Source organism: Portunus trituberculatus, chromosome 47, assembly GCF_017591435.1.
Source record: "Portunus trituberculatus isolate SZX2019 chromosome 47, ASM1759143v1, whole genome shotgun sequence".
Classification (NCBI taxonomy): Eukaryota; Metazoa; Arthropoda; class Malacostraca; order Decapoda; family Portunidae; genus Portunus; species Portunus trituberculatus.
Window position 1 is genome coordinate 29,228,612 of NC_059301.1, and position 20,051 is coordinate 29,248,662.

At 40.9% G+C, this 20,051-nt stretch overlaps 1 protein-coding gene across 2 annotated transcripts in view; it reads left to right on the forward strand.

Annotated features, from left to right (window-relative positions):
- LOC123520841 (putative neural-cadherin 2) overlaps positions 1 to 20,051 on the forward strand; it is a 225,426-nt gene that overhangs the window by 78,868 nt on the left and 126,507 nt on the right. For both annotated transcript variants that reach the window (XM_045283477.1, XM_045283478.1), the window contains exon 3: positions 10,226 to 10,364. The gene's annotated coding sequence lies outside the window, so the exon portion shown is untranslated. The remainder of the gene's footprint in view (positions 1 to 10,225; positions 10,365 to 20,051) is intronic.

Sequence of the window (20,051 nt, forward strand, 5' to 3'; positions counted from 1 at the left end):
GGGACAACAAGGTCACAACTCTTCGATTTACATCCCGTACCTACTCACTGCTAGGTAAACAGGAGCTACACGTGAAAGGAGACACACCCAAATATCTCCACCTGGCCGGGAAATCGAACCCCGGTCCTCTGGCTTGTGAAGCCAGAGGACCGGGGTTCGTGTGTGTGTGTGTGTGTGTGTGTGTGTGTGTGTCTTTGAAATTACAATCAGGCGATGTCAAAGTCTGCTACTCGTTCAGCGTGGTAACCAAATTAATGCACGCGGCGTGACGAGAGCTGTCACAGTTCCGGCCGGGAGAAGAATGTTCATAAAACAAAAGACTTGGTGGTTGTTTTATGTGGGAAGGAGTTTGCTGGGAGGCCATCCTTTTTCTGCAATGTGCGGAGTATATTTTTTTATGCTTACTTGTTTCATTATCTATTTACTCCTCATATATCTTATGTTTTTTCCTTCTTTCTTTGTATCATTTGTGTCATGTTCATTTAACAAATTATTTTTTATATATCTAGCGATCTAGTTAATTTACTGAATCGATCTTTAATTCATTCAGCTAATTACATTATTTTTTGTTATTTAATTAATTTAAAAAGAAAGAAATTAACACGAACTCATTAACCCAGTAGGAACAATGACCATTGCATTATAAGCAGAAAAATAACAATAATCTCTATGTAGTTGCCTTCACTGTTTTAACAACTGCGTGTTCAATTTTTGTTAAAACAACCACTCATTTTCTCTCCTGAGGAATAAGGAGTAATATTACACCACCACTATCAAGATAGTGTTATGGGAGTACTTCATCAGTGATTAAACGAATGTGGTGAGAAAGGCAAGAAAAAATGAAGAGAAGAATATACAAGACTGATTAATCAATACATTGAACAGATGAAGATTGGAGAATGGTGCTTCCGGCTGATTGGCTGGCTAGCTGGTTGGTTGTTTGGTCAACTAGCGGTTTGATACAAGGGAAAGTGAATGGGCAAACATTGTTGAAGGTGTTAGGCTTCACTCATTAAATTGTAGCCCCCTTTTCCTTGCCTCCTCCTGACCGGGGACTGTTGCATCATTAGTGCAGAGTTCCGTACACAGAAGGGCAGCTCACATGACTCTACTGGTGTCTCGTTGCTTCGTTATAATGGCAGATTACGGAGTGTAGATTTCTCCAAGCGTTCCCTGTCTCCCACCTGAATTTCAGTGTTCAAATCCATATTCATAGTGAGAGCGTAAGTTATGTAAACACCTTAGGAACAAAAGCCATCACCAGACCCCCAATTCCTGCATGACGCACAGGATATTGCATTAAAAGTGAGTCCCCTTCTCCGACCAGTTGGTGCCTTGCCTCGCTGCCTCTCCCGGGATACTCGAAACGCAAACAAATTTATGGATCCAGTACACCAATTGCACATACACACACACACACACACACACACACACACACACACACACACACACACACACACACACACACACACACACACACACACACACACACACACACACACACACACACACACACACACACACACACACACACACACACACACACACACACACACACACACACACACACACACACACACACACGTACATGGGAATACAACACGTCCCCTGATTCAACTCACACACAGAACAACAACAACAGTATTCCAGTATGGTGCTTCTTGTGGAAAAAATAAAACATTGTCGCTCTGTCGCCCCAAAATACATGAGTTGCATGGAGTTGGATCCTCCATCAATGTAGACTAAGGTAGCGTCTATTGCAACACTGCAGATTGTTGAGAAAAGCCTTTTTATAGTGCTTTTAGAAATGTCAGTGTGTTTCTTTTTTTTTTTTTTTGAGGAAAAAGATGTGATAGATGATAGATAGATAGATAGATAAACAAATAGACAAATAGATAGCATGATAATTTGTTTTTTCTTTCTCTGTCTCTGTTTATCTACTTGGCTGTTCGTTTGGCTGTCTTTCTTTCTTTTCCTCTTTGATTGTTCTCTCTCTCTCTCTCTCTCTCTCTCTCATCACCATTATCGTAGTCGCAAATATTTAACTAGCTTCATTGTTTTGAAATATTGCCTTTTTTCTTTTCTACGAGAAACTGTTCACTTATATACTTAGACTTTGGTTTACTGTTCGGATTGTATATCATGCAACACTTGTTTCTACAGGACGATAAAAGAAAGAGGACTGGTGTGTGAAATGGCACAGTAGTTTAATTTGGCTATTGCACTTTTGATGTAACATTACAACTGCGATTTGAAATATTTGTTTCAATCACAAATTGTAGTTGTTCCACAAGATGGTGAAGGCCTTTAGAAAACGTGATAGTTTCGGTCATTTTACTGTACCTCCATTGTTTCCCTTAAATCAGATGAAAGGCAAAGGAAGATTGAAAAGTAGATGTTTCTTCACATCAAACTTATCAACTCCTCTCCTCTGACATACTGTCTTCAACCTTTTTTTCACCACCGGAATGTTGCATCTCTTGCTATCTTCTACCGCTTTTTTCATGCTAACTGTTCCTCTAATCTTGCTAACTGCAGGCCTCCCATCCTCCTGCAGCCTCGCTGCACAAGGCTTTATTCTTCTTCTCATCCCTACTCTGCCCAACTCTCTAATACAAGAGTTAACCAGTACTCTCAATCATTCATACCTTTGTCTGGTAAACACTGGAATTCCTTGCCTGCTTCTCTATTTCCAACTTCCTATGACTTGACTTCATTTAAGAGGAAGGTTTGAAGATATTTATCCCTTTCTTTTGGCTAACTAACTCTCTTTGACATACAAGGGGACCGACAAGTAAGTGGGCGCTCCACCACTCCTACTAATCTTCCCATCAAGATTTATACAGAATATTCCCTAGAATTATCCACTCCTCTCTGCTCAATAATAAATGCATCTCTCTCAGTATTCATGCCCCGTGGATTGGAAAACATCATTTGTTACACCCATCCCCAAGACCCAAACCCGCAGTCACTCAGTGGCCTCAGGCCAGTCGCTGTCACGCCCATCCCTAGCCTCATTTGTGAAGATTTAGTGTTCGAATGGGCGTACAACAAAATTAGTAACTCCTTAGACATACAGCAATTCGGCAACATCAGAGCAACCTCCACCTCTTACTACCTAATGAGTTTCCTTGACTTCATTCACAGTCACCTGGACAAACGAAACACCTCTCTAGCAGTAGCTTTTGTGCACTTCAGGAAAGGTTTTGATCTGGTTGACCACACTGTTGTCATCAACAAAGCCATCAAACTGGGCCTCCCCCCTCATCTGACAGAATGGCTTGCCGACTTCCTCACGGAAAGACAAGCCGCCCGCTATCAGAACTACACATCCTCCTTCCAACAGCTTATATGTGGAGTTCCCCAGGGCACCAAGATGGGTCCACTGTCCTTCCTTTGATTAATGACGCTCTCACCAACATCCCTCATCGCTGGAAGTACATTGATGACTATCGTAGGCGTGCCAATCGACAACAAAAACCCAGGCTACTCACCACTTCAAGCAACACTGGAACAACTGCAGCAGTGGACAAAGGAGAGCAAAATGACGATCAACCACACCAAAACTGTGGTAATGCATGTCTACAACTCCTCAGCGGCAGCCCCCCTCCCCAGCTCACCATGGGCCCTCATCCCCTCCAAGTGGTTCGGTCGTCCAAGTTACGTATGTACTTCGGGTCACAGTGAACGACCAGCTGACATGGAAGCAGCATATCACCGCCACAGTTAGGGCGGAGGCCTACAGACTTTACATGCTACGCAGACTCAAATCATTGGGCACACCAACAGATGAGTTAAAAGGAGTACACCTAACCTTTATTTTGCCAGGACTCATGTATGCCTTACCAGCCTGGTCCTCCTGTCTCACCGACACTCAACGCCAGCAGCTAGAGAATGTACAAAAGAGGGCATGCAGGATCATCCTTGGCCCTGCCTACACTAACTACGACCACGCCCTGACCAATCTGAACCTTCCCAGACTGTCTAACAAACACCGAGAAGCCCTGTTGAAACTGGGCAGGAACCTACTCTGTCACCTGAGGCTTCGCCACCTTCTCCCCCAAGGATTCTAGGGAGGATATACGGGTTCAATGGGCGGGCTGGAGGAATTGATTAGGGAACCTCGCTTCCAACAGATGGCGCGTGGGTCGCAAGGTAGTAAGGGGGTGAGGGATATGGGGGTCCATCAGCGGGGGAGGATGAGCACCGTTACAAGATTCAAACAGTCAGTCACACTCAGTCACGGGAAGGAGCGCAAGGCACATCAAGACATCAACCATTGCCCACCTCCGCCTTGGCCACACCACGCTTAGTGCTCACTTGCATCGCCTACGTCGGTCTCGTGACCACTTCTGCCCTTGGTGTAGGACTACCCTGAGGCCATGGAACAATTCCTGCATCATTGCCCACGCCTCCTCTCTCAATATACTGCATTACGCTCCCGGCTCTCCGCCCTGGCCATCACAACACTCAACCTGTCCTCCCTCCTGGTGGCCTCAGGCGTCCACATCTCCTGGCAACCTGCTGTCCTTCGCCTTACTTGTGCCTTCTTGAGGAAGACCGGCCAGCTACCACGCTTGTGATACCCACACAGGACTACCCCAGGGCTCATAAGGATCCATAGATTTTCGTGGCCTCTTTTGAATCCTTATGAGCCCTGGGGTAGTCCTGTGTGGGTATCACAGGCGTGGTAGCTGGCCGGTCTTCCTCAAGAAGGCACAAGTAAGGCGAAGGACAGCAGGTTGCTGTGGGGGGGACGCCTGAGGCTGCCAGGAGGGAGGGCAGGTTGAGTGTTGTGATGGCCAGGGTGGAGAGCCGGGAGTGTAATGCAGTATGTTGAGAGAGGAGGCGTGGGCAATGAAGCAGGAAATGTTCCATGGCCTCAGGGTAGTCCTACACCAAGAGCAGAAGTGGTCACGAGACAGTCGACGTATGCGATGCAAGTAAGGAGCATGGTGTGGCCCAGGCGGAGGCGGGCATATATATATATATATATATATATATATATATATATATATATATATATATATATATATATATATATATATATATATAAATATATATAACATGTTTTATTTGCCTTATAAGTTCATAACCACGAGAGAATGCAGGGAAAAATAGGGGGTGGGGGGGATGAAGCATGGTAGAAATTTTAAGTTACTCCTAACAACGTTTTCTATGAAAGTACTCGCTTCCAACAGATGGCAGCACCGTCGCTGCCCTCCAAACTTTAATCCACACCAAAACTTCCTCTCTGTATATTCCTTGTTCTCCCCCATGCCACCCCTCGCACTGTCCTCACCACACCTCACAACAACGTCCTCATGCCCATAAGGGCCACTAGTGCTGACGGCTATAAAAACAGCGCCATACCCACCAAAGTACTAGCCATAAACCACTAGCCTAGGATACTAGTCATAAGCCCCTCCCTACCCCTCCCTACTATGTGTATTTTCAGTATATATGTACTGCAATTCCTAATAAACCGTATATTATTATTATTGTTATTATTATTATTATTATTATTACACACACACACACACACACACACACACACACACACACACACACACACAAACACACACAAACACGGGAAAAATGGCGCTTCGAAGAATAAACAGATAAACTTTCATAGATAAAAGTAACATGTAACTAATATCTGGATAAAAGGTAATCATGGCCAATACACAGAGCAAAGAAGAGTAGGCAATACCAAGCTATGATGCCACTGACTGAAATAACTAAAATTATTATTTGACAAAAATCTGTTAAAAAAGAAACGTATTTGGAGGTCCTTTAATCTTTCATTGGCTTAATGTTGGCTGCTGCTGAAGAAAATGATGACCAGCTGAATATATAAAATTGTATTACTATTTAGGGAACATATTTTTCCCGTTCAGTAGTAATCTGGCTGAGGAAATATGTATAGAAATGAATCCAAAACTTTTACCTTCACTTAATTTTGTATGAATTGAAAGACCGGACAGTATTTGTACCAAGCATGTGGTGAGGTTTCCATGTAGCATTAATAAATCACAGCCATGCTTTTTTTTCACCAACCAAGCGTGAATATTTTCCACCCCACTACCTGGAAACCTGGGAACCTGGAAATACGTTAATTGGTCAGTGGGATTTTTTTTTTCACAGTATCACTATTTTCGCTTGTTGAAGGAAAATTTTTTTTTTTCGTTAGCTTTTTCGGTACTAAATAAGTACATAGTAAAAATGTTTGGCTTTTCTGCACCAATGGACTTTGCTTTTACGAGCTCACACTTCTTTTGTTTTTGTTTTTAAATAAGTTTAAAACGGTATAAATTGAGTTTCTGCACGATATCGCTTCCCCTTGATAATAACAAATGTTTGAACCTCCTAATTTAAACTAAGAGATTCCTTCAACTGTAATCTTACGCACTCTAAACGCTTTTTTTCATAATTGATGTAAGGGGATTCCGATGAGCCTCTTGTTAGCGTTCTCTCTCTTCTTCTAAATCAGTGGAAAGATTGGAACTTCCAATTCACCTCAAGTGATTTCTTCAACTTCACTGCTACGTACTCTAACACGAGTTTTATCTATTAATGAAAGTACTAAGTTCCCATTGTGTCTGTTTCTGAGCGCTATCCTTTTCTCTAAATAATTGCAAAGGTTCGAACGCCCAAACTTTGGATAAGGAATGACATGTTTTTATTACAAAAATTATAGGAATTGGAAGTACGTTTTCCATTTTTATTGCAGACAAAAGGTATTTATTTTAATAGATGCCTGTGTGTGTATCTGTGTGTGTGTGTGTGTGTGTGTGTGTGTGTGTGTGTGTGTGTGTGTGTGTGTGCGTGCGTGGGTGTGTAAAAGTTGGTGTGCCAGAATCATAAATTTGCCTCTTTCGACTTTTATCCATTTTTCATTTAATTTATCTTTAGGATGTGTGTGTGTGTGTGTGTGTGTGTGTGTGTGTGTGTGTGTGTGTGTGTTGATTCACCTCGGTCGCCTGCTGGTCACCCAGCCAGTCTTCCCCATTACGGAGCGAGCTCAGAGCTCATCTTCGGGTAGGACTGAGACTACATCAACACACTCCACACACCGGGAAAGCGAGGCCAGTTACCTCCCGTACCTATTTGCTGCTAGGTGAACAGGGAGACTTGCCCATTTGCCTCGCCGTTTACCGGGATTCGAACCCGGCCCTCTCGATTGTGAGTCGAGCGTGCTAACCACTACACTATGCGGTGTGTATGTGTGTGTGTGTGTGTGTGTGTGTGTGTGTGTGTGTGTGTGTGTGTGTGTGCGTGCGTGAGTGCGTGCGTGCGTGCGTGGGTGCGTGCATATGCGTGCGTTCTTGTGTTCGTGGGCACACAAGTCAGAATGATATTTACTATTATTGCTACTATTTCCGAAAAAAAGAAAAGGTGCCATCAAACAAGAAAGTTTGTGTTCCGTGGCATCCTCTGAGAAATAGGTCAAGACAAGAATCAAGACCAGGACAGAGTTATAGAGGAGATGGCAGCTGAGAGAAATGACGAGGCCCACCGAACCATAGCAAATAACAAACAGTCACCGCCCACAAAAAATATGCAAATAAAAATTCAGCATTACTCTATGTACCGGAAACCATGAATTCTCAAATAATAGTGATTCCTCTACGCTTCCTCTTCCTCTAAATGATTCCAAATTGACACCTGAGAGAAATGAAGGGGCACTGAACCGCAACTATTAATAAGTCACAGATGAATCATGGAAAAAAAAAACGCCACCTGTTATTTGAGTGCCAGAAATATTAATGTGTCACGTTGTCTTTAATGATAACTGCACATTACCTTTTCCTCAAAATGACTGCGAAAAGAGAAAAAAAATGTTAAACAATAATTTCAAAAATACACAAAGACATTTAATCTGAGTGACAGATTTTGATACGATACCCATAGTAATTGTATAGCTTCAATCATGGGACAAATCAAGATAAGTTTGTATACAGATTACCAATTATATTCCCACAATTTTTCCCCAAGTAAGGAAAGAGATGTGCATTCAAGTGCTAGGCTTCAGACAAGAATGTGTGGAATGTTTGTGGTAGTGTGGGGGAAGGATATAAATCTTTCGGGTGACAGAAGCTTTGGAGAGAGGAATGGTGCATTGGTAGCTTGCGTACATTGCCTTGGCGAAGAGATTGGCAAAGAGAGGCTGAGGCTTGCACTGCACGAGAAATGGGATGCCAAGAGGGTGAAAATTCAATACGAGGCAGCGACAGCATTTCGTCATAGCTATCGTGGTATAATAATCTTAAACGTGGAAGGAATACTAGTACAAGACGGAAAATAGTACTAATTACTTTTGTTTACATTAAGAAGTAGAAGCAATGGATCCTGCCAAGTCTGGTTCCTGCAAATCGTCGCTTGTTGGCAAAACGTTGGGCGGATAATGGACGAGGTCAGGTAGTCCCAAGGTAAGAGGGGAGTCAAGTGTCCTTGGCAGCTGACGCACCGCTACCAATTCACTTTCCTCATATGTCCTGAAAGGTAAAGAGGCTTGGTAAAAGGATGGATGCATTCACTGCGGACGCGAAACATGCATTCGGGTGATTTGATAGTGGAGGGCCTGGAGCGTCAAGTGAGAGCCAGATTGTTCCCTAATGTGAGAGGCGCGGAGGGTAAAAGCTTGGCACCTTGCGCTGGGCGGACACTCTGCTGCTCTCGCTAGATAACAAAGACGCATTATTTGGGCCGAGGACTGTCCTGAAACCTCCATTGCCTTCACGTCTGTTGCTTGCTGATATTGTCATGTCCTTGGAAACTGGAGATACTTGGTGAGGCCCACCAGGTACACTGACAGAGAATTAACGCTCCACGAAGATGATGAAGAACAGATAATACACTTCTCTTTCTTACTGCGCTAATTGAAAATAGACAGTGGTCACCGGCCAAAACTTGCTACAGAGTCTAGAGAACTCACATTCAGTTAATTAACTTGAATCACCCGAGCATTTATTTGGTGTGCTCGCCGCCTTGAAAATAATGTCAAGTTCGGCAGCTGAGCGGCCTGGTGTGGCCTGCCGCCTGCAGGCTGTGCGAAAATACGACCACCTCCACCTCCAAGTGGAACTCAAGGACCAACTCGGGACCACAAAGGCGAGGGCAACTTTAACATGGTCCACTCGTTATGGGAACTTCCTCCAGTCTAGACACTGAGAATGCTTTGAAAAAATTGTTACACTTTCAACACTGCACATTTTAGAATACACACGAATTGTAATGGATTGCAAGTTTCTCCTTCCCGCTCTCTCCCGCACTATTCATCAGGATATAGTTTTTTTTTTTTTTTCAATCGGGGTATAAATCTGCGGGAGATTTTTTAGAGTCTAATGGAAACTCTATAGCTTTTGTGATGGCTCAGGAAAGAAAATTTTCGGTCATAGTATGGAAAGTGTTCCTGCACTGAGGAAGGAATAATTTTGCAAGACAGAGAACAAAAAAAAAAAAAAAAAAAAAAAAACATGCACCGCTTACAAGAGAAACCTGTTACACCCGTAGCTGGCAAAATGAAAAGCTTCAATAATTTCCACGAAGAAAGTCAAGAAACTGTTTTGTGAAGCTTAATATCGGACAACGTAGCCATTTAAGAGACGTTTAGGGGCGTCGGTGAAAATAAGATATTAAAAGCGTGAGCAACAAGGTTTTACGGTACATCCTGTGGGTGTGGGCGGTGGTGATGGGCTCGGTGGTGATGGTGGCAGTGATGGTGGTGGTGGTGGTGGTGGTAGGAGAAGAGGCTGCTCGTAAAAGAGGTGAAAAACCGAGCAGGAAGGCATAGGAGAGTGTAATGACTGGGAAGCTGAGGGCTGACGTTTTGTAAAAGTGTAGCTGTGCGTTAAAACCAAGATGGGATTTCAGTTTACTGGCAAATGGACGTTTTCAAAGGAGGTTTTAGTAATTGTACATACGTCGCTGAGTGTGTGTTTTCTACAAACAAATGCAAACTGCACATGATTTTCCATCTTATTCGTACCTTATTAATGCTTGGCCCATAGGAGAAATGCACAAAGTCCCTTACAATTGAGGTCAGGCAGCAAGGAAAGGTGAGGGGTTCAGCATCAAGCAGGGACCAGTGTGGTTTATTTATCATCTTTAGCTGTCAGTTAGAGCAAATGCACTTGGAACCCTGGAAAAAGGAAGAGTACTCACAAGAAGGGACAAATCTATAAATATACACCTACCGATGTATTCCATTTCTCTCCCTCAGGTATGGAATGGAGGAATCGTGTTGTCTGTCTGGCGTAAGGAAACGGTGAGGTATCGAGGAGACAGACGAAACTACTAAAAAATACACTTCTACTGCTGCCGGTTGGAGTTACCATCTCTCGCCCTTGTAGGAAACACAAGTTAGTAGTTATACGTTCCAATCTTTATTCTCCTGCTCCTCCTCCTCCTACTCCCTCCTCGCCTTCCTCCTCTTTCTTTGGCTTTATTACAGCTTCAAGTGTGGAAAAGTATTAGCTGTGTGTGTAGTCGGTGTTCCTTTAGTAAAGTGATCTATATCTTGGTGTTGATTCGGCTAGAGGAAAATTATTATGCCACCGATATTCCATTTAACTCGCCACCAGGTGTTAGATATGAAACTGTTCATGTGTATCTTTGTGTGTGTGTGTGTGTGTGTGTGTGTGTGTGTGTGTGTGTGTGTGTGTGTGTGTGTGTCCCTTTCACTGTGTAACATAGTTTTTCCATCTTAACTTCTCCGTCGAAAGGAATCCGCCGCTTAAACTTTCGTTGACAACACTCACTGGACAGTCTTGTTACGCTCGATTTGGCGACAAAGGCGCCCGCTCCCCAATAGCCCATGGTCTCCTTAACTTTGTACTGACGCCAGCACTTTTGTTGCATATTTTTGACCTACGAATGGTGGAAATGATCTAAGCATTTTTCGTAAAAACTTCTATGGACGTTGAAAAACACTTCTCACTTTTCAATAGATCTCACTTCACCAGGTTTTATTATTGTAGGTATCAACAAAAAAATATATGTATAACGTATTTCCTGGCTAAGCTGGAGGGAAAAGTTAGATAAGAAAATTTTTGATGTTAGGCAAAAGAGTGAATATAGTCACTAACCTGCTCCCTCTAAAGAACTGTTTCTCATTGATTAAACGTAACAGCATAAGAACATAAGGGAAGATGCAAGAACCCCAAAAACCCTTCACGTGAGAGTCCTTGTTTACAACATAACTACGGATAATCACCTTTCATACGTATCCATATCGCTTAAAGCTCCCTATTGACTCGCTACTGGCAAATCTAATTATTGAGTCTATTTCAGTCACGTACCACGCCATTTGAGATCCAGTCTTTTTCTTACCAATACAAATTGCAAAGTAAATGCGTTGCTGATATTCTGAATACTCATACGTTTGGAGAGTTAGTATTAGAGAGAAGTAGAAGGAAAAATCATAATTATAAGAATATAAGAGCCACTAAGGTCACAAAGTTTAATCATGTCACTGTTCTTATTTATTTAACAGTATAAACATAAAAGAAAAAAAAGAAAAAGTTTCAAGAAGTCGTCCAGACTAGACGTGGTAGCTCTTGTATAGAACATGCCTATTCCATTTGATATTCATCCATATATTTGTCTACTCTTTCAAAGTCTTTACTCTTCACGAATCTTTACAAATCCTTGAAAAAATGCACTGATAACTCCAAAGTTAGAAGGAAAAAGCTGATATATGAAATATAAAGGAACGAAAATAAGCGTGCAAGAATACAAAAACACACAAGATGGAAAAGAATAATGTAAGTGTAGGGGAAAGACAGAAAAATGCAAGTGGAAAAGAATGAAAATTTTAGGGGAGATAATGGAAAATATAGGGGAAAATATAAATGTAAAAAGAAAAAAAACAGAAGCAAGGGGAAGATAGATTAAGTTTGCAAGAATAAAAGAATTCAGGAGATAGGGGAAAAAATAAGGAACACGGAATATTCAAGAGTAAAGCGGATAAAAGGGATGAAATGGATATAGTGGTAGTTTGCTTTTTGCACGAGAAGCAGAAAAGGTTGTAAAAACGCTTATCCTGTGCTTCTCCTCTTTTCTCCTCTTGTTCGAAAGCCCAAATTTTGTCTCATTTTCATACGTGTGCTCTTAAACTTTTCTATCCTACGAATTCTCGGAAAAAAAAAAAACTGCTAATCTCGTGTGACATTTATTATAGATTGCTTCACTTTCTTCTTTTCTCCCCTTTTTCTTCTCTTTTCCAGCGTCCCTTAACGTTTTCTTTTATTACATTGGTCGTTAAAATAGCAAGGTGATAGCCTCTTACGCACTTTTCTGGTTGCCCTCCTGCCTGCCTCTAATATGGTGCAGGGGCTTATTTTTATCGCTAATTTAGACAGTCTTCCACCTCCGCAGAGAGAGAGAGAGAGAGAGAGAGAGAGAGAGAGAGAGAGAGAGAGAGAGAGAGAGAGAGAGAGAGAGAGTGCACATGTCGTTCTATATGGATTAAATCAGGATAGATATTACGGAATGGGTTATTGTACCTTGATAGTTGTAGCAATAAAATAATTACAGATATACTCCTTAGATCTACGTGGCTGAGTCTCACTCTTCCGTCTCAGTGGATGATGTCTCTTACTCTGGTAACATAAGGTTACTGTAGCATCCTGGTCTCCACATCTTACCTTCCCTAAGTATCTATTTATTGGCCAGTCCGGAGGAAGGATGGACAGACGGGTGAAATGTGCGCCGACCGTCCAAGCGGCTTCATTGGCAGGTGTGCTTGCCAATTTATAATGCAGACGCTTAGATATTAAAATTTTTGTCGCCAACGTAAGGGTCAAACCTATGACCCCAAGTTAGTCTCCTCCTTTCCTGATTGAACTAGACAGGCTTAAAAGAATACCTTCCCAAACTTTACATTACATATTTAGGTAAGAGAGAGAGAGAGAGAGAGAGAGAGAGAGAGAGAGAGAGAGAGAGAGAGAGAGAGAGAGAGAGAGAGAAGTATAATGTGATATACTATAATAATCTGATACCAGAGAGTGGATTGCTTAAGACAACCTTACATTTACTCTCTCCTTGAAGATGAGGTAAATTGTACAAAGTTGCAGACCACTTTATATTTCATCAGTGGAGGGGACGCTGAAATTAAGCTACATTCAGAACGAGGATTTAACAGGGAACAAGTATACAAATACGTATAAAGTGTAAGGAACAGTAAGCAATGGAAATGTATTGGTCTACTCGTATGTTTCAGAGAGAGTATAATCTACTGAACGTTATTTTCTCTTACGAGAAATTTCTATAATTATTGTGTCTCACGAGACTTAAGTTATGGATTACAAAGTTCAGACATTAAGGAAGTTTTAGACACTAAATCCTCGAGTGTTCAAAGAGGCAAGGCAATGATAGCGTTGGGGAAAGTATGGGCAGATAAAAGAGTGAAAAATATATATTTACTGAAAACGAACTAATATTCCTTTCTCGTATCATTGAATAGGCGGTATAGTTTATTTGATCCATGAACACATTCCATATGTGCATAAATGAAATAAGTGAAATGAGCGGAATCAATATAGAAGTAATATTTTCACCGGTATGTTTCTTAGCTCTCAAAGATTCCTAGTCAAGGTCTAAGGAAGAAAAAAATTGCCTGCTCGATGTCTGCTCTCCAAAAAGCTGGGTAGAAAAAAATTCGATCTAACTGACCACTTTAATTCCCAGGGTGACTTATTTCGGCTGTCTTGAAGTTTTCTGGTCAGAGGAGTTGTGGATGTGGGGTGGGGGGAATCGGTCATGAAGGGAAAGCCACATAAACTGAGTGCAGCAATTTACTGGTGAACAACAGATATTCATGTGACAGGAATGGCCTTTGTGTTGTTGCAAACTAAAGGCAACCCAAATGATAATTGGCGTCAGAAGTGAAGTGTTAAACCATGGATATAAAATAATCGTCGTTGCCACTGTTATAATTAAGAAAAAAATATATACCATTTTAAGCACCAGCACAGTCAACGTTTACTTCATTATGTATTCTAGCGTTTGAGAGTTCGGACGTCCGCTGTATTTCCAAACATGCAGATTAGAAACTATGTATATGTAGGAAAGGAATTTTCAAGGTTTGCCAATATGATTTTTATGTGTACATTTGTTATACTACATGTGCATGTTATGTATCACACGTTTACCAACTTTCACTATCTTTTGAAACAAAAATGCAACAAAAAAGATATAAACAAATTCCAGGAAGCAATATTTGTTTGATTCATTATCACAGTACACTACTTGTTCGTTTCATTCTCCCATCCAAGCGGGTCGCCAGCTTGAATAAAATTGCTTTCACGTGTCTATTCGATCTCTGCCCCAACCGTCGCTTTTTCCAGGGTTTTATTTTCCTCCCTGGTGTTCGCAAGCATTTGTTACAGGACCTGCCCCTCCTTACCTCATCACATATTCAGGCTTCAATTTCTGGCTGTCTTCCCTCGCTTTCTCAATTCGGGACAGGAAGGTTGAGCCAAGTCGAGACTCCGTGGCCTTTGTTATTGGCCGAGATGTGGAATTTTGTTTATGCTTTCCGTTCACTCACTATTCAGAGTAGCACCTGGTCTTCCTGTTTAGTGTTACCTGTAATTATCTACCTTAATTCATAATTCTCGTAATAGTGAGGGTTCTTTATTACTGATTGACGTGTTTGCTTTTGATCTTTCTATTGATAGCTAAAAACTTTTATACTCATCTCCCTCTTAGTTTCTTAAGCCCTTATAGGTTTAAAAAAAAGAAAAGCCCGTAGAAGGACAAGAGAAAAGATGCCCCGAGATGTGTGTGTGTGTGTGTGTGTGTGTGTGTGTGTGCGTGTGTGTGTAATAATGATAATAATAATAATAATGATAATAATAATAATAATAATAATAATAATAATAATAATAATAATAATAATAATAATAATAATAATAATAATAATAACAATAATAGTAGTATACGGTTTATTAGGAATTGCAGTACATACACACTGAAAATATACATATGAAGATTGGGGAGGCTAAGATTAGAACATTAGCTTAGTAGTTTATGGCTCGCACCATGGTGGGGATCACAGTGTGTTGGTAGCGGTCGATTCTATGTGCCCTTATGGGCCTGTTGTGACGTGTGGCGTGGGTTGGTTGAGAGGCGTTGAAGAAAGAGGTATCGTAGCCGTGGGTGGCGCAGCAAGCCTCTACCCAACCTGACGAGGGCCTCTCGGTTTCTGGCAGCCAACCTGGGGAGACTCAGGGTGTTTAGGGCGTGATCGTATTTAGTGTAGGTAAAGCCAAGGGTGATCCTGTATGTCCTCTTTTGCACATCTTCCAGTTGTTGCTGTTGAGTGGAGGTGAGGGAAGAAGACCATGCTGGTGAGGCACACACAGGTGTGTGTGTGTGTGTGTGTGTGTGTGTGTGTGTGTGTGTGTGTGTGTGTGTGTGTGTGTGTGTGTGTGTGTGTGTGTGTGTGTGTGTGTGTGTGTGTGTGTGTGTGTGTGTGTGTGTGTGTGTGTGTGTGTGTGTGTGTGTGTGTGTGCATGCTCTCTCGCGTGAGTGTTGTGTCTATGTATGTGCCTGCACTTGTCCTATTCTATTTTTGTTTTCTTATGACAATATTTTTTTGTCAATGGATTCAAAACTTTAGCAGGAGTTAGTGATACAAGAAGTTAAAACTCTCTCCCTTAATCCCTTAAGAAAACCACCACGTTCCTTCCAAGTTTTCAATGAGTTTTAAGTGGCGAGGTGGCGGCTCCTGCGCGGCGATAGCAAAGAAACAAATTCCTCGGAATCCAGCGCAGGATGAGTCCAAGTGTTATCTCTTCCGCCGCGATAGCAGGACCAGGGAGGAAGACTCGAGCCGCACGCGCGCGCACACACACACACACACACACACACACACACACACACACACACACACACACACACACACACACACACACACACACACACACACACACACACACACATATTTCGAAAAGGAATACATCCAGACCAATTGAAAGCCGGTAAAGTAACTCCCATACACAAATCTGGCAATGAAAATTACGTTTCAAACTATCGTCTAATTTGAGTGTTACCAGCTTTAAGCATAATCAATGAAAGAGCAACATCCAACAGATTGTGATCTTCTTGAAGCTGATAATCATTAAAGTCCTAGTCAAAACGGATTCCGAAGAAATAGTTCAACAGAATCGGCATTACTGCAGTTTGTCAGCAATATGCATCCATACACATTTTCTTTTTTTTTTTATGTAGGAGAGAAGGCCAGCCAAGGACAACAAAATATTAAAAAAAGATCACTAGTAGAGTAACCTTGACGGAAGCCTTACTGGCGATCAGATAGAAATTTGTGAAATCACGTGTTTAAGAAACTTTCTGTTGAGGATAGATTCAAAAACTTTAGACAAGCAAGAGTTTAAAGCTACAGGATGATAGTCTAAGGGATTAGAACAGTCACCCTTTTTAGGAATAGGCTGAATGTAGGCAAACTTCTAGCAAGAAAGAAAGGCAGAAGTCGGTAGACAAAGTTGAAAGAGTTTGGCTAGGCATGGTACAAGCACGGAAGCACAGTTCTTGAGAAAAATAGAAGGGACCCCATCAGGTCCATAAGCCTTCCAAGGATTTAGCCCAGCGAGGACATGGAAAACATCTTTACGAAGAATTTTGACTGAAGACATGAAATAGTCAGAGGGAGGAGGAGCGGGAGGAACAAGCCCAGAATCATCCAAGGTGGAGTTGTCAGCAAAGGAGTGAGAGAAGAGTTCAGCTTTAGAGACAGAAGAGATGGCAGTGGTGCCATCAGGATTAAATAAAGGAGGGAAAGATGAAGAAGTAAAGTTAATAGAGATGTTTTTGGCCAGATGTAAGAAGTCGCGAGGGGAGTTCGATTTTAAAAATTTTTGACATTTTCTATTTATGAAGGAGTGTTTGGCAGGTTGAAGAACAGACTTTGCATGATTCCAGGTAGAAATATAAAGTGCGTGAGATTCAGGAGATGGAAGGCTCAATTAGCTTCTGTGGGCAACCTCTCTATCATGTATAGCACGAGTACAGGCTGTGTTAAACCAAGGTTTACAAGGTTTAGGTTGAGAAAAGTATGAAAAATGTACACCCTCATGCCAGACACTATCAAATCCGTTATGTGTTCAGCACACATAGATGGGTCTCTGACATGGAAACAATAATAATTTAAGAGAAAATCAACATAATACCTCCTCAGGTCTCCCCATCTAACAGAGGTAAAACGCCAGAGGCACCTACGCTTTGGTGGATCCTGAGGAGGAATTGGAGAAATAGGACATGAGATTGTGATCGGAGGAGAAGATAGGGTAACAACATAATTTGAAGGATCAAAGGTGAGGAAAAGATCAAGAATGTTGGGCGTATCTCTAAGACGGAAAGGGATCTCAGTAGGGAGTTGCACCAGTTGCTCTAGGTCACGGAGGATAGCAAAGTTGAAGGCTATTTCACCAGGATGGTCAGTGAAAGGAGAGGAAAGCCAAAGCTGGTGGTGAACAGTGAAATTTCAAAGGATGGAGATCTCCGCGAAAGGAAGGACAGAATGTGCTCCATTTTGGAAGTTAAATAGTCAAAGAATTTAATATAGTCAGAGGAGTTAGGGGAGAGATAGACAGCACAGATAAACTTAGTTAGAGTGACTATTGAGTCTAGGTTAGATGGTGGAAAACTCGAAAGATTCAAGATCGTGGGAACGAGAGCAAGTTAAGGCATTGCGAACATAGACGCAACATCCTGCTTTGGAATGAAAATGGGAATAGATAAAGTAGGAGGGAACAGAGAAGGGGCTACTGTCAGTTGCCTCAGACATATGTTTCGGTGGGCAAAAGAGGATGAGGTTTAATAGAGGAGAGTTGGTGTTCAACAGATTGAAAATTAGATCTAAGATCGCAAATGTTGCAAAAGTTAATGAAGAAAATTTAAGGGAGATGTCAAGAAATTTTGAGTTGCCAGCGAGAGGGCAGTCCGACCTAGGGACATTTCTGGCCCTTTCCCCCGAAAGGGCCAAGGCTAGATTTTGAGTCGCCAGTTTTTTATTTTGATTTTTAAGTGATGGTTGTGTGTGTGTGGTAAGTGCATGTAATTTTATGAGAAGTAGGAGAGTTGTGTTTAGAGTGCAGGCTGTGACTGCCCCCTTGAGTTGTGAGACACAAAGGGAAACGTTCAGCTAGATCACAACTAGGTTTAATGAAGAATTCACTGCACCTCCTGAAATAGTGCTATTAGACCTTGCTAGGAGTAAATTATCGTTTCGGTAGGTGTCTACTACATCCTTCTTGTAAATATATATATATATATATATATATATATATATATATATATATATATATATATATATATATATATATATATATATATATATATATATATATATATATATATATATATATATATATATATATATATATATATATATATATATATATATATATATATATATATATATATATATATATATATATATATATATATATATATATATATATATATATATATATATATATATATATATATATATATATATATATATATATATATATATATATATATATATATATATATATATATATATATATATATATATATATATATATATATATATATATATATATATATATATATATATATATATATATATATATATATATATATATATATATATATATATATATATATATATATATATATATATATATATATATATATATATATATATATATATATATATATATATATATATATATATATATATATATATATATATATATATGATAGAGAGAGAAATGATGAATATTGTAAAGTGGAAATGGAAAGAGATGTAGGGGAAGGGAAATATGGTCTGAAAGGATGCAAGAATCGAGAAACTAGAAAAAAAAGAGTAAGGACTGAAAGAAAAGAAGGGCTGAGGTATCTCTCTCTCTCTCTCTCTCTCTCTCTCTCTCTCTCTCTTTTTTCTGGTAAATCGGCTGGAACGGAAGAGCAGAACGAAAATGTACTTACATACCTCGTTTTTTTTTCTTTTCATAAGTGCTTGAATACTCGAAAGGAACATTTTACGCCCTAATTGTGCTGCGAGGAGATAGTGATGATGGTGGTGGTGGTGGTGATGGTGGTGGTTGTGGCGGCCTGCGGTGGCGGTGTGAGAGCGAGGAGTCTGGCCAGCATCTGTGAGAAAGCACAGGAAGCACAAACCTGCAGGAAGATAAATATATGGGCGAAAAAATAATGAAAAATGTGAATTTTTACGGTGAAATATGGCCGTAAATTGTGTGAGTATTCTTGAATTGTTTCCTCTTTTCGGAGTTACGAGGGAGAAGAATGGCGTCGTGTGAAGTATATTCTGGTTCGCTTTGTTACCAACATAACAGAATTCTTGGATACAAACAATGGGTGTAAGGCAGCTAAGGTGAATTAACACTAAGGCAAAAGTCTCATTGCGAGCCAGAACTGTTAAAGCTGGGAAAATTTTTAAAATCTATATGATTACTAAAGACAATACTAAAAGTAATATATTACAGCCATTTGCACCCAAGTATTTCTGGGGTATGCTCTCAAAAATAATGGTCAACCGTTGTGCTGGCCTTCCGTCGCTTAGCTCTGGAAGGTCTGAAGCTATGTGTAACTTGTAAGGCCAGATAAGGTCAGGAAGGAATTTTTTTTTAAAGAATGACTGTAAAAACACAACATATTTAGGTGTTTGAAGCTGAGATGCATACATAGTAAATATACGTAGATGTTAAGTGTCGTGTGTCTACTTATTAATCAGTTTATAACTGGTTGTTCGGAACAAATTTCCGAAGAAAAGGCGAGAAAAATGCCAATCACGGTTGTCCAGAGGCAGCAAAGCAGTGCCCTTCACTATGTAGAATATTCTGTGGACATAATATGCATGATTGCCGAGGACGGAGCGGCCCAGCGACTGGGGCAGAGCTCGTCACGCGCTGAGGGAGATCGATCGGGACAACACCTCACATAGGGCGGGTCGCCGCGGCACACTGGGTGAACCTCGCCGAATATTGTTAAGTTGTCGGGGCGCCGGGAAGAAGTGT